General features: G+C 35.9%; 1 protein-coding gene across 2 annotated transcripts in view; it reads left to right on the top strand.

Annotated features, from left to right (window-relative positions):
• Positions 1 to 14,563, top strand: part of MTHFD2L (methylenetetrahydrofolate dehydrogenase (NADP+ dependent) 2 like) — a 121,856-nt gene that overhangs the window by 93,069 nt on the left and 14,224 nt on the right. The window lies entirely within an intron of this gene.

Here is a 14,563-nt window from a genome sequence, read left to right as displayed (position 1 = left end):
CATATATGTACATAATGTACGTATGTGTATATATATAAATGTTTTAAAATATTTTAACATTAACATGATATATTTATGACTAAAGGTAAATATGACTAAAAAAACAAAACACAGTAAAGATGATGGAATAAGAATGTGTCATTCTAGTTTTCCTTAAAAGAAAGAAAGAAGAGATATGGTTAAGTGTTAACCCGCCCCCCCCCCCCCCCCACTCTGGTACTAGAAGGCTTGGAGTTGACTTTGGCCAACTTTATGATTCTAGTCAAATCTTTTAACCTCTCAGCCTCAGTTTCCCCATCCTGGTTCTGGGCCAGGTTTCACTGGGGCCAATCTGGTAGTTCATATTCTTTATTTCAGTAAAATGAGACTATCCTGCATTTAACAAAAGCAGGTTATTAGGCTTAGATGACGACATTTCAAGCAGCTGATAATGAGGGAGTATGCTAGGATAGTGGTAATGGAAATAGAGAGGAGGGAACAGATGCAAGAGATATTTAGGATGTGTCATGGCTGGGATTTAGTAACCAGTTGGACTCATGAGAAAAAGAAAGAAGTCAGAGATAACTTCAAGATTATTAACATGGGAGACCAAGTGGTGCCATAGACACAAATAATGAAGTCAGAAGAAGGAACAGATTTAGAATAAAGATAATATACTTCTTTTGAGATGGTTTCAGATAGATATTGTTAAGATATAGGCCTAAGGTCTTTTTGAGGAGTAGCCTAGTTCAATTGGCATAAAAAAAATCATCCATTCTTTGAAGGCTTGTTTTGACCACAGTAATTTATGATGCCATCAATAAAGGGAAAAGGATTTCCAATCTATTACCATGAGGAGGTAGGAAGACCCTTGCCCACACTGATTACATAGTTTGTTTTGGGGAGTATTAAGGCAAGAGAATGGGCTAGAAGAGAAAGAAAACAGAAAGTATGAATGCCACAAAAAATACTAGATTTTGTAGCCAAAGGTTATAGGTTCAAATTTGGCCTCTGCCACCTGTGAGACCTGGGGCAAGTCACTACATCTCCATGGTCATCAGTTCTCCATCTGTTAAATAAGAGTGTTGGACCAGAAGACAGGCAGACCAGAACTTTCTAGCTTTAGATCTGTGCTGTCATCCCTAAGGTTGAGTTATTCTTCAGTTCATCTGGTTTCAAATTCTAAGATATTCATTCATATGCCCATGTAAGAGGCAAAGAATGCATCTATAGATGAAGGAGGGACAGTCAAAAGAGGCATCCACCATCGTTAGTCTAGGAATTTATCTGAGACAAGTTGCAGAGATCCTAAAAAGCACCTTGATAATGGTGGAACTTCTTTTATGTCCATGATTATCTCAGAGAAGTTAGACAATTCCCAGAGAGTGTCCTTGGGGAAAGGAGGGTAATATTACACTCACAGATGGGTTTGGGGATACTATAATCTACTGAGCTATGTCTTCTCTGTGACCTAAGTGAGAAGTTAGTAACCAAGACAGAAGTTAAGGAGAGAGAGTACCCAAGAACAAAATCCTTTCAGTTGCATTTAATTATAGTTGCAGATATAAAATAAAGTTAAAATATAGTTGCAAATAAAAAAGTTGCAAATAATTATATTGAATATATAATTATATAACAGGCATGTATTTTCTAGGATGCTTTGTCTCAAATTTATTGCTCAGTCAAGATCTTGAAGGCCATTTTCTTTCAGTCTCTCTGGACACTTTCCTTTCTTCCTAATAAATTAGTTCAGGGTCTCTAGTTCACAGTCTTTCTCTTCATCCCAACTCCTCTTCATATTAGAGGATTCATATTGCATGCTGATATTCCTTCAAAAACTCTAACTTCCCAGTTCCTCAATCTGCTGAGTTCCCATCATCTACTCTTCTACCTCACCTTACTTACTCACAGAGATGATCATTCTTTTGATCTTGCTGGCACCCACAAGTGTTCCTTTTGCATGCTTATGAACCCCAAAATTCCAAACCTTTTGACTTCATAATGACCTCCAGTCTATCCATCCCTTAGTTCTTTCCCAGGCCATCATCAGTGGTCACATTTCTCTGCTTGACAGAGGAAGAGTGGATTTGCTATCTTAATAGCTGGCTGATTTGGCCTGTTGTCATATAGCCACCCTTTGCTTTTGACATTCCCTGAAGAAGCAAAAGAAAATTGTATTTGTGATTAAAGAACTTTGCCTAGAAACTTCCTCCAACTGTTTCTCTTTGAGTCTTGTTCCTTTCATTCTAGAACAGATTTGTCTGTGAGGGTTCCACTGAGGAGCATTTTTAAATTAATTAAAATTAAAATAAAAAATAAATTAAAAGCATTAAAGTATGAGTATTTTCAGGTGTATATACAGGGTATAAATTACCATAAAGGCATTGTGAACAAATAAATAGTTCTCAAAAGAACATCTCTAGATTTTAATATCGTGTTTGGCACCTAGTAAGAGATTAATAAATGTTTATTCATTCATTCATTTCCCCAAAATATGAGCATCTCTCCTCTTCTAACCCTAGCTGTAAGACTTCATTTGAAGTAAGAGGAAAGAGAAAGAAAAAGGGGCGGGGGGGGGGGGGAAGAGAGAGGAAGGTGGGAAGCTTCATGCTATTAAAAAAGTATTGAATATAATCTAGTGTCCAGAGAATAGAAAGTAATTCACCATTCCATTCCATTCCATTGACTTTTGTCTAGAGTACATTTGAAGTGTTATGCTAAGTTCTAGTCGCCACATTTTATAAAAGATTCTCACAAAGCTTGAACATATATGGAAGAGGTTGGAAGCAGAGTGATAAGAAATCTAGAGGATACACTATATGAGAGTCTGTTAAAGAAAGTAGGGAGGGGTGGTCTGAAGAAGAGGCTTTGGTAGGGCTTGGTTAACCACTGTCAAGTATTTAAAGAGTTGTAATGGGGAATAAAAAGACTAATTTTCCTTGGTCCAGGAGGTCAGAACTAGGACCAAAGGGTGAACCGTGCAGACAGTTTTCAGCTTCATGTGAATCAAAATTTCCCAATGGAGCTTCCTAGAAGGGGAATGGTAATGACTTTTTGACAACAGTGGAGAGTGTTGAGTGGAGTCTGCGAATATTAATGTCCTTTACGACTATAATGTTTTGTGACTCATTAATGCCAACATGTAATTAGGAGAGAGGTCAAATATAATGATATTTAATATTTATTTAGCAACTTTTAAAATATGCAAAGTGCTTTTATATACATTATCTTATTTGAGCTTCACAGAATCTTGGGAGGCAAGTGCTTCTATCTCTCTGCAGGATTTGAACTCAGGTCTTCCTGGTTCTACATACATTATTGTATACATTGTACATCCTAGAGTAGAATTCTAAAAATAATAGTAATACCTCCTTTTCTTGTCCCCACTTCAAAGTGTAAAGGACAGCACATGTAGAAATGAATTTGAGATGCATGATATTTAATACTTATAAACGGAAGAAGAAACATGGACTTCTTAAGGCTAAGAAGACATAAAATGGGAGCTATAGATGAATTTCTAAAATAAGCAAAACCCTAGCTACACACAACCTCAATGTGTGCTCTGCCATTTACATTATCATTCTAAAGAAATCTGGTACACATGTTCTGAGTGTATCATCTGTACAGAACTAGTTTCCCTCAATTGCCCATGGAGGTTATGTTTATGTCCATATGGTTTTGTCAAAACATGTCTTGAGGAGAGACATACATTAGTATTGCTGGAATCTTATCTCCAGAGGAGATTTTGATTCCTACCAAGAGAGGAGCAGGGGATTGGGTCCACAAAGCTGGCCCATCTACTCTCCACAAAGAAGGAATATCAGACTAGAATAATTTTCCTTCCTAAGTTTTACTAGTCTGCAGAAAATGAGAAATGCACCAAGCTACCAAAGGCTTGGTTCCCCTCCCACCAAATGCTCAACAAAGGCCATCAAAAATATCGAATATTTTCTTTTCTCAGGGGCAGTTGGGTGGCTCAGTGGATTGAGAGCCAGGCGCAGAGACAGGAAGTCCGGGGTTCAAATCTGACCTCAGTTGACCTAGCTGTGTGACTCTGAGCAAGTTATTTAACTCCATTGCCTAGCCCTTACTGTTTTTCTGCCTTGGAACCAATACACATTATTGATTATAAGATGAAAGGTAAGGGTTTAAAAAATTGAATATTAATAAGTCCATATGTCAAAGTCATTAGCAACATAAAATTAGAAAAATTTGATATAGCAGATTATAACATAATGCATAGGGTGAATGAGCTCTCTCAATGGGAATGAGACAAATATTTCAGATTATCTCAGTCTCATCCAAGGAGAAATTTTTCAGAATTTCATGCAAGTTTATATTTATAGTTTGTCCCATTAGAGGTTTTGGAAAATTTCCCCTTGAACAAGACTGGGAACTCTTTCTCAGTTGATCTATCTTATATATCTGTCTCATTCCCTGTGGGAGAGCCCATTCAGGCTATTCGTCCTTCCAGTCAATCATGGAGTCATCCATAACCCTTCTCAATTCTTCATCCCCTCATCCCCTACCACATCTCATCAAGTATCAAGTTTTGGTCTTCTATAATTCTACTTCCTTAATATCTCTTATATCTATCCCCTTCTCTTCATTCATGTAGCCTCTATCTTACTTCAGATCCTCATTAATTTTGAGTTAGACTATTTCAGCAGCTTACTGATTGATTGATGACCTTGCTTCCAGTCCCTAAACCTCAAGTTTCCAGTCTCTCCTATCCCTGATATTTTATGTATCTGTCAAATTGATATTGAAAAATTATAACACCCCTTTACTAAAAAACAAACAAACAGACATTCAGTAGCACTCTGTTGCTAATAATGATGTTAATGATGGAAACTTAAACTGCCTTAGTGTCCTCAACTACAGAATCAGACTCACAATAGTTCTGATTTCATAGTACTGTTGTGAAGATTGCATGAGATAATATTTATTAAGGAAAAGTAAATTACAGTGCCTGGCACATAGTAGATGCTTAATAGATGCATATTATTTATCCCCAGATGCATAATAAATGCCTATTCTTTGTCCCTTCTTTCTCCTTTCCCATTTGTTATCAGTATGGAAAAGTCTTTTATGAACATAGACATGTTTGTTACTTCCCTTGATGGGCATTCACATAGCTATTCTGTAGAGGTATCATAGCAGAATCGTACTATAAGGTTGGGGTCCTTAACCTTTTTGGTGTAATTGATCTCTTTGGCAGTCTGCTGAAGCCTATGGACTCCTCAAAATAATATTTTAAAATGATTTGACGAAATATTAAATTTCAATTAAAGGTCAGTGAAGAAGAAGATACCCTCTTCCCTGCCCAAATTCATAGATCCCCTGAAATTTATCCAGAGACCCAAGCTTAAGAATTCCTGTTCTAAGGATTTGATATAATGGAGAGAAAATGGATACTGTAATGAACTAAAATGTTTCATCTAAACTGTTATTAAGTTAACATAAAATTATCAGAAAACTGGCTGCTTCCTGAAATGCCAAGAGTGAGGATGATTTTCTCACAGTAGAAACCTAGATCACATGTCTGGAGTTCCTCTTTACGTAATTGTAAAATGAAAATTGAATTCTTGGTAACAAGAATTGTTACCTAACAAGTCTTGTATTTGTTTTGGGTGAGACTGGTATCCTTGTGTACTCCTGAAAAGCCAAGGATGATTGCCAATGCCTTTCCTAATCTTCTCTGTGTGCGTTTCAGGTCCTTGGGCTGACCACTTGCCAAGTCGGACCCTAAGGTGAAAGGGTAGGGCTCTTGGCACTATGGGCAAACTTGGTGACAGGGCTTCAAGCACTTCAAGGCACATTCTATATTAATTTCCCACTGGAGAAGCCAAATTCTTGTTTTAAGTAGAAACCACACTTTAATGTGTTTCCCAAATTCCTGAGTGTGGTGTATAACTGTTATTTTTCATTGCCATTTCAAGCACTCCTTTCATAGAGATTTCATTCCAACCTATATGCCAGAATAGGGTATAATCAGACCAATTTGGTCTAATCATCATTGACAATGAGGCAAATGACACTATGCCAATCCATGGGTGCCAGATTAAGCAATGTGTCAGCTGCCTCATTGCTCCAGTATTGTGTATCCATACTTTTCATGTAAAATTTCTGTGTTTTTTTTGTGTGTGTATGTGTAAAGTTTTTACATTTTAAAGCGAGGAGAAATATAGTGTGTCATAGGAATTTAAACTACATTTCTGTTTTTCCTTTTTGTTTCAGGAAAAAAAAAACACTTTACAATGGCTGTAGAATCATAATAGAATTAGAGGTAAAGGGAACTCAGTTCTCATGAGTTCAATACTGTTTGTCCTGTATGACAGATGAGTAAGCCAAGGCCCAGCTCAAACTGAATTTTGGGATGAAATGAGCCATTCATTAATCATTGAACAGTTCACAAAAGGAAATTTACTTTGTCCTAATACAGCAGCAATATACAACAACAATATAGTAGTCCTTATAGTTTTATGGATTTGGATCCTCCCATCTCCATATGGAAAATGAACAGAGTGATCAAGGTTACTCATGTAGGCATCAGAAATCCATCAAGTCCACATATTATAAATGAGGAAAATAAGTCTTAATGAAGACATAATTTATCTAGAGCAATGCATTCACATATTTTAGAAGAGGAAGCGAAATCTAAGAAGAAAAAAATAATATTTCTTGGGTGGGAGATGGGATTTGAACCCTCAAGCTCTAACATCAGAGCTAGTGTTCTTTCTCCTCTATCATTAATTTCTTTCTGTGACTGGAAACCTCACTTTATCATTTGCTTCTATCATCCACCGTGGACAATTAAAGGGGGATTCTTTGTACTTTTCTTGCCTCTCTCTTTTGAATGCTCATGCTTTTGGAAAGCATGCTTCACCTGTTGATAGTCAGTCTTCTGTACTCCCCGTGGGTAGTGACACATTTCAGTACCTAGGTAGTAATTCTGTACCTATGTACTCATCTCTCCTTATATGACCTCTAAGAGTTAACTGGCTATATATAATTGAACTAAAGGTGATAGAAGAAGGTGGCTCATGCTGCTCCTGACTACCTCTTCCCCCACAGCACTGTATGCTTGCTTTCTGTATGGGATTTGAAAAATTAAGTCAGGCTTAAAGCATTTGCTAATTGCTGACTCCTCCCTGAAGGGTTGGTAGATGCCTCTTATCTATGAAGTAATTTATTGGCTCAGACTTCAGCTCATTGGCTAACCTTATAGTGCTAACCTTAAACTCTTCTCCCTCTTCTTCTCCCCGCTTCCCAAATGAGGGATCTGAGAGCTCATAGAAGTTGCCATGATTATGGCACACCTTCATTGAAATGTCCCCAGTTGGAAATTAAATTCTAGTAACATGCCCAATTAGTAGAAAATGGGAACATCTATTTACTACCACTATTTACCTCATATGCTTGAGAATTTTAGTAAATAATTTTTCAAACATGTTTTTACACTGATTCCCAAATTTTGACTTTTCTTTATTCCCATTCCATAATACTGTATTTATTTATTTTTAAAAGTGCCCTTAGTTTTCATCTTAGATTCAAAACTAAATATCCATCCCTAGTCAGAAGAGTGGTAAATGCTAGGCAATTGGGGGCTTGCTCAGAGTCACATAGCTAGGAAGTGTCTAAGGCTAGATTTGAACCCAGAATTTCCCACCTCTAGACCTAGTACTCTATCCATTGAGCAACCTAGCTACCACTTTATTCTCTAATCTTTTGACAAATTAACTCTGAGACTTTGGACTAGTCCCTTTACACTTCTGAGCTTTGGTTTCTGAGTTTATTTCATTTTTAAAATATGCAGAGAGAGAAAGGAAGGAGATTAGCAGATCAGATCAATGACTCCCAACATTTTTATCCCATGGACTCCTTTTGACATCCCCAAATTGTTTTGTGACAATTTAATATGCTACTTTTAATGTTCTTGATAATTATTTACTGATTAAGGCACCATTAAAGAATTTTAATGCCAACTTTTAAGACTATTACTGTAATCCCCCAAGTAGGTCTTTAGTTCACAAATGGGAAAACATTGATCTGGATGATCTTCTAAGATTCCTTCTAGTCCCACTTTAAAAGTACCCTTTAAAAGTTCTTTATATTTGTCTTACATTATGGACCCCCAACTAATGATTAAATTGATTAAATTAAATTTAGGTCACTGGGTAAAAACATTTCTCATTTCTTCAGAAAATATTGAAATTCTTGGTAGTGAAGGTCAACCCATCAACCAAGAATGTTCTAGGCACAAGATTATAAAGGGAAAAGTAAAACTGACTCTGCCTTCAAGGATATTTGGGGAGAGCAAGCATGTCTATAGGTTTGTGCAAAATATGAGATAAATTCAAGATAATTTGAGGGAAAAAACTACTAGTTACTGGCATAGATCAAGAAAGACCTTATGTGGGAGGTGAAGTCAAGTCAAAGCAACAAGCACATTTAAAGCATTTTCTCTGTGAACCAACACTGTTTGGTTCTTGACCTGAGCTTTGAAGAAAACTAAGTCATAAAGACTGGCCACTCCTTATTTATATTTTATTTTAATTTATTTATTTTAAAAATATTTTTCCATGTTTACATGATTCATGTTCTCTCTCTTTCCTGTATTCTCCCTCATCCTGGAGCTGACAAGCATTATTACTCAAAACCTGCTTCTGTATTATTTATTTTTGTAATAGAGTAATCTTTTAAAAACCACAACCCCAAATCATATACCCATGTAACTGAATACAAAATCATGTTTTTCTTTTGCATTTCTATTCCCATAGTTCTTCTCTAGATGTGGATAACATTCTTTTTCATAAATACCATGAGATTGTTTTTGATCATTACATTGCATTGCATAGCAAAGTCTATTACATTTGATTGTTCCACAATATTTCATGTTCTCCTGATTATGCTTATTTCACTCTGTATCAGTTCATAGAGGTTTTTCCAGTTCACATGGAATTCCTCCAGTTAATCATTCCTTACAGCACAATAGTATTCCATCACTATCAGATACCACAGTTTGTTCAGCAATTCCCAATGGAAGGACATCCCCTCTATTTTTTTTTTGCCACCACAAAAAGCACCGCTATGAATATTTTTGTACAAACTTTTTGAATATTTGAATCACGAGCTTGTGCCACGCTCCACTAGATAGCCTGCTGAACATTTGGTTTTACAAGTTACAGGAGGCTGCCTCCTTTAGTTCAGTGTTTGTATGGCCATGCAAGCATCTGTATTAAACTGATTTTGCTCGAGGTTGCTGACCTTGTGGAGAAGCACAGCGAGGAACTAATGACCAAGGAACTAAAGGAGTTACCACAGCAGCAGCATACGAAGGTTTTGCAGAAAATTACGTAGTGGGGAGGAGCCCGAGGTGAATGAGGTAATCAGTACAAGCAAGAATAAGGAAATGTTGAGGATTTGGGAAAACATTCAACAGTTTATTGAAAAGTCACACCCAGAAAATGCTGCAACAGGTCATGCGTTGGAACTGTGTTATAACACTTGTTTCACACATTGTTGGAATGTTCTAAAAGGGAGGAAGAAACAAACTTCCATGGAAAGGTTTTTTGGGGCCAGAATGGATTAATTGCATTTCCATTAATTTAAATGAGGTAATTCGATTTGACACATGAGCAAATTGAGTTACAAGCTTGGCCATGGAACTAATTAAACTCGTGTGTCAAGGTGCCACTTTGTATATTTTTTTTTTATCTCTAATGCCTTGGGCTAGATATGCTCTGAGGACCTTTCCAGCTTTAAAATATGATCCTTTCTTTGATTAAATGAGTGATGAAACTAAGAATTCCAATATTCTACATTTCTACTTCTATGAGTTGGTAAATTTTCTTTTATAATTGCACTGCTCAATTATTTACTTTTATTTCACTCAAACACCATATTCTCCATTAGAGGTATTAAATACATGTCTCATGTGCCCCACAACTCTCCCTAATCAGATTAAAATGTAATTAGGAAATGTTCAATAAAATAAATAAAAATACATAGTATTATAATCTGAGTTTCTAAATCAATATGTGGTCTGCAGAAATCTTTATGTATGGATTAGAGAACTATGTTTCTATTTAAATTTGATACCTCTACCTGAAGCCTTTCCTGATCTCCCCAACTGGTTGTGTCTTCCATAATTACATATTTTTTTGACATTTGTCTCCATACATTTCTATATATGCAAATTTTGGCTCACTTAGTTGAATATAAAGTCCTTTTGAGAATAGTCCAATTCATTTTTGTATTTTCATATTCTCAGCAGTAAATTACCAAGAATTCATTAAGTGTCTACTATGTGATTATCTGTCAAACACTGAGGAGACAATGAAAACATGATAATCTTTGTTCTTAAGGCTCACATTGCTTAAAAATGCTTATTGCTTATCTGAGATGTTTGATTAATTGCTTGATTCATCTTGGCTTATGGCTTCTGAGATTTTTTTCTTATGTCTTAGCTAGGCTTTATTCATTATTTTCTTGTAAAATTTTATATATATATATATATATATATATATATATATTTCTGATAAAATGAATTAACTGGTCCTACTAAACAGTTCTTGTTTCTTCTCATTCTTCAATTTGTGAAGACTTTTTTTTTTTGCTATTCTAATCTCAAATTTGCAAAATTTGGTCAATTAGTTGGCTCAGGAATAAAAGAATATTAGCTGGTCAGTGTCACATATTGACCTGAACCCTTGTGGTCAAAGGAGGGTTGTTCATGCATAAAAAATGACTTTGGTGTAGAAAATACATAAAATTCCACATGGAAAAAAGAGAAAGTGGTAGAAAGGGGTTAAGGAAGTAGGGAGAGTTATGGAGAGAATAATCTTAATTAGAACAAATTTCAAATTCAAAGGGGTGGCCACAAAGAACATTTAAAATAGGAACATGAAGTGTAAGGATCAGTGATTATGGTCTTGGCTAGGTGAAGAAAGGACAGCAAAAGAGTTTGATCAGATTACTTCAAATACAAGATATATAAATTGATCACATTATTTCTCCTTCATCCCTTTCTCTTTTGTAAAGTAAGGGAGAAAAACATGTAAGAGGATATGATGGAAAGAACACAATTAATAGTCATGATAATTAATGTAAAAGGGATCAATTCACTCATAAAATGGAGAAATATAGAAGAATAGACCAGATAAATCAATCAGCTAGTATTTTTTAAGCCTCTACTATGTTCCAGGGAAACTAGATGGTACAGTAGAAAGATTGCCTGACTTGGAGTCAGGAAAACAGATCTTCCTGAGTTGAAATCCAGCCTCAGATACTTCTTAGCCACATGACCCTGGGCAGGAAACTTGCCCAAGTTTGTCTCAGTTTCCTCAAATGTAAAATGTACTGAAAAAGGAAATGGCAAACCACTCTTTTTCAAGAAAACCCCAAATGGGGGGCAGCTGGGTAGCTCAGTATATTGAGAGCCAGGCCTAGAGATGGGAGGTCCTAGGTTCAAATCTGGACTCAGACACTTCCAACTGTGTGACTCTGGGCAAGTCACTTGACCCCTGTTGCCTAGCCCTTACTACTCTTCTTCCTTGGAACCAATACACAGTATTGATTCCAAGATGGAAGGTAAGGATTTAAAAAAAAAGAAAACCCCAAATGAGATCATAAAGAGTTGGAAATAATTGAAAAAGACTGAACAAAATGAACTATGTGCCTGGTAGTATGCCAGGCATGAGCTACAAGTACAAAGAATGAAATGATTCCTTCTCATAGTGCTAAGTGTCTTTCCCATTAAAATACCTACTATTTACTCTGAATTATCTGGCATGTACTTCATTATTTGCATATTGCTTCCCACATTAGGAGGTGAATTAGAGACTGTTTTTACCCTTCTTTGTATTTCTCCTTATAGTACAGTGCCTGACATATAATAAATGCTTAACAATTGCTTGTTGACTGACTGACTTAGATATAAAAAGTCAGATTATAAATTATAAGAAAAGGGGAAAATATTTTTTTTTCATAGCTATGGATAGGGGGAGAATTTTCCACCAAATAAAGGACATAGAAAATAATAATAATACAATAATAAGTAGTATTTACATAGTAATTTAAGATTAACAAATTGCTTACATGTCATTTTATAATCAGAGGAGATAAAATAGACAATTCTAGTTACATTAAATTGTAAAAGATTTCACACAAATAAAATGAACAGAAGGGAAATAGTTAACATGGAAAAATATCAGGGAAAATATCTTTGATTCAGATATACAAGATTTATAGGGAATTTATATACATACATGTATACTGTAACCGTGAAAATGTGGATTTCAAGAATGAATTGCCAAAACTGTAAAGATAATTTTTAGTGTCTTGATTTAAATCAAAAATAAGTGGTCGCCATGGGAAAATTCCCAAATATGGAAATACCCAAGTCAGCTGGGTTTTATGGAGATTTTAATTAATACAAATGATGGAATTAAGGGAAGAGAGAGAGAGAGAGAGAGAGAGAGAGAGAGAGAGAGAGAGAGAGAGAGAGAGAGAGAGAGAGAGAAGAGAGAAAAATAGTAGGAAGGGCCTAGGCCAGAGCCTTAAGAGAGACTAGTCAGTTTTTTATCACTCACCACAAGATTGTCCCAAGCAAATTCTAGTCCTTCACTGAAATCCTCAACTCCTGAACTGAGTTCAGAGACCCAGCTCCTCCAACTAACTGCAAACTCCAACTAAGTTCACCAACTAACTCAAATTCAATAAGTCCCCTCCTTTTAAAGAAATTTTCTCTTATGTCACCTCCCCTAAATTTTCACATCTACCAATCACAGTAGATGTTTTGTTGTTGTTGTTTTTTTTTCCCCCAGGACTGCCCATTCTTAGTTCTCACCACTCTTTAGTTCTCACCTTCTCTGGGTAGACTAAAACTTCACACCTCTTTTGTTAAGCTTGCCTTTTGTAAGTTGCTTGACCTTTTAGTGGTTAATTTAACCTTTATAAGTACTTAGCACCCTTTTGTATTAGATCTAAAAATAGACCTAGCTTAAGGTTCTAGCTTTACTATAAGTATGAGTTAGGGACTTTTCATTGTTCAATCAGGAGTTTACAACTTTATCTTCCCCTAAGGCACTGTCTGAGCAGGGTGGAGTAATTTTAAAATTCCCAATACATTCCTGACCAAGTACCTCCATTGTAGAGAATGGGGAATAGCTTAATCAAATCTTCTGAAGTAGAGTCTGAGCAGTTTTAAGATTCACAATACATGTATGTGTATATATCAATATATATCTATTGATATTTAAATAGAAGTCAATTTTGACATTGATATAGATATCTGAAAACCATTTACAAATAGGCAAATAGTCAAAGGAAGTAAAAAAGTAATTCAAAGAAGAAAAATGCAAGCAATCTTTCAATGGCCATATGATAGGCAGTTAGATGGAGTTCAGGACTTGAGAGTATAAAGATTAAAATCAATGGTTGGACAATGATTATATGAAATTATGTGGTCTCCAGTATTTACTATATTTTGAGTCAGATATTTATTTACAAATATTTGCAAATAGAGAGGAAATAATAAAGAAGAGAAATGTGAGGGGGATAGAGAAGTTATCTATCCTATCAACCTAAATGTTTTGCTCCAGATCTGCTTAGTCCAGGCAGAGATTAATTAGCTCTCCACCAGGAAGGCTGGTAATGAGTAACCATGCAGCCTTCTCCAAGATGGAAGCTAGTCTCTCCAGAAGCTAGGAAAGGGGTCAGCCTTATACTCACCCAACAAAGTAATCCAAGAGTCAGAGCCCAAGTTGAAGCCCACAATCCAAACCATAGTCTACAGCAAAGCTCCCTCAAAGACTATCTAAGACTATCTCCAGAAATGGACAGCTAGTTAGCACAATAGATAGAGTACAAAGCCTGGAGTTGGATGGACCTGGGTTCAAATGTGACCTCAGACACTTCCTAACTATATGACCCTGGGCAAGTCACTTAATGCCAATTGCCTACCCCTTCTTGTTCTGTCTTGGAATTGATACTAAGAGAGAAAGTAAGAATGTTATTGTTTGTTTAATTTTTTTATGGAGAATAAAAGGAAATTCAGAAAGGGCCAGATAAATCGGATAGTATGCATTCCTAAAATTAAAGAAAGACATTTTTAATTGTAGTAACATCACAAAATATTTATAATTTCCAAGTTAAATGGGACAAAATGTTTCTAAGGTTTAGCATCATGGGCAAGGAATTCAAAGTCTCATGGTAACAGGTAAACAAAGAGCATGTGTTTCCATCCTAATTTTTTTTTGTTTGACTGCAGTAAGCAGAGTTTCAAGATGGTGGTGCCCAGTCTGCATAAGAATTAGCTTGTCAATGGCTTCTATATCCTTCCTAAAAGTGAACCTGTACCTAAATTGCCAGTTTTTAAAATTTCCAGCATCTAGGTTGTTCTAGCAGAGAAGTGGAACCTTTGAAGAGATGCTACGATGATCAATTTAAGTCTTACCAAAAAAATACATTGCTGCCATGTTAAACTGTACCTGGCAAATATGGTCAGAAGTATCTCCTGAATCAATAGGTTATTAACCTCATAGCCCATTACTTCAAAACTTACTGTTAAGAGGACTTA

The sequence above is a fragment of the Monodelphis domestica genome, chromosome 6 (assembly GCF_027887165.1).
Source record: "Monodelphis domestica isolate mMonDom1 chromosome 6, mMonDom1.pri, whole genome shotgun sequence".
In the NCBI taxonomy this organism is placed as follows: Eukaryota; Metazoa; Chordata; class Mammalia; order Didelphimorphia; family Didelphidae; genus Monodelphis; species Monodelphis domestica.
Note: the sequence above shows the minus strand (reverse complement) of the source record. Positions and strands in the feature narration are given on the sequence as shown.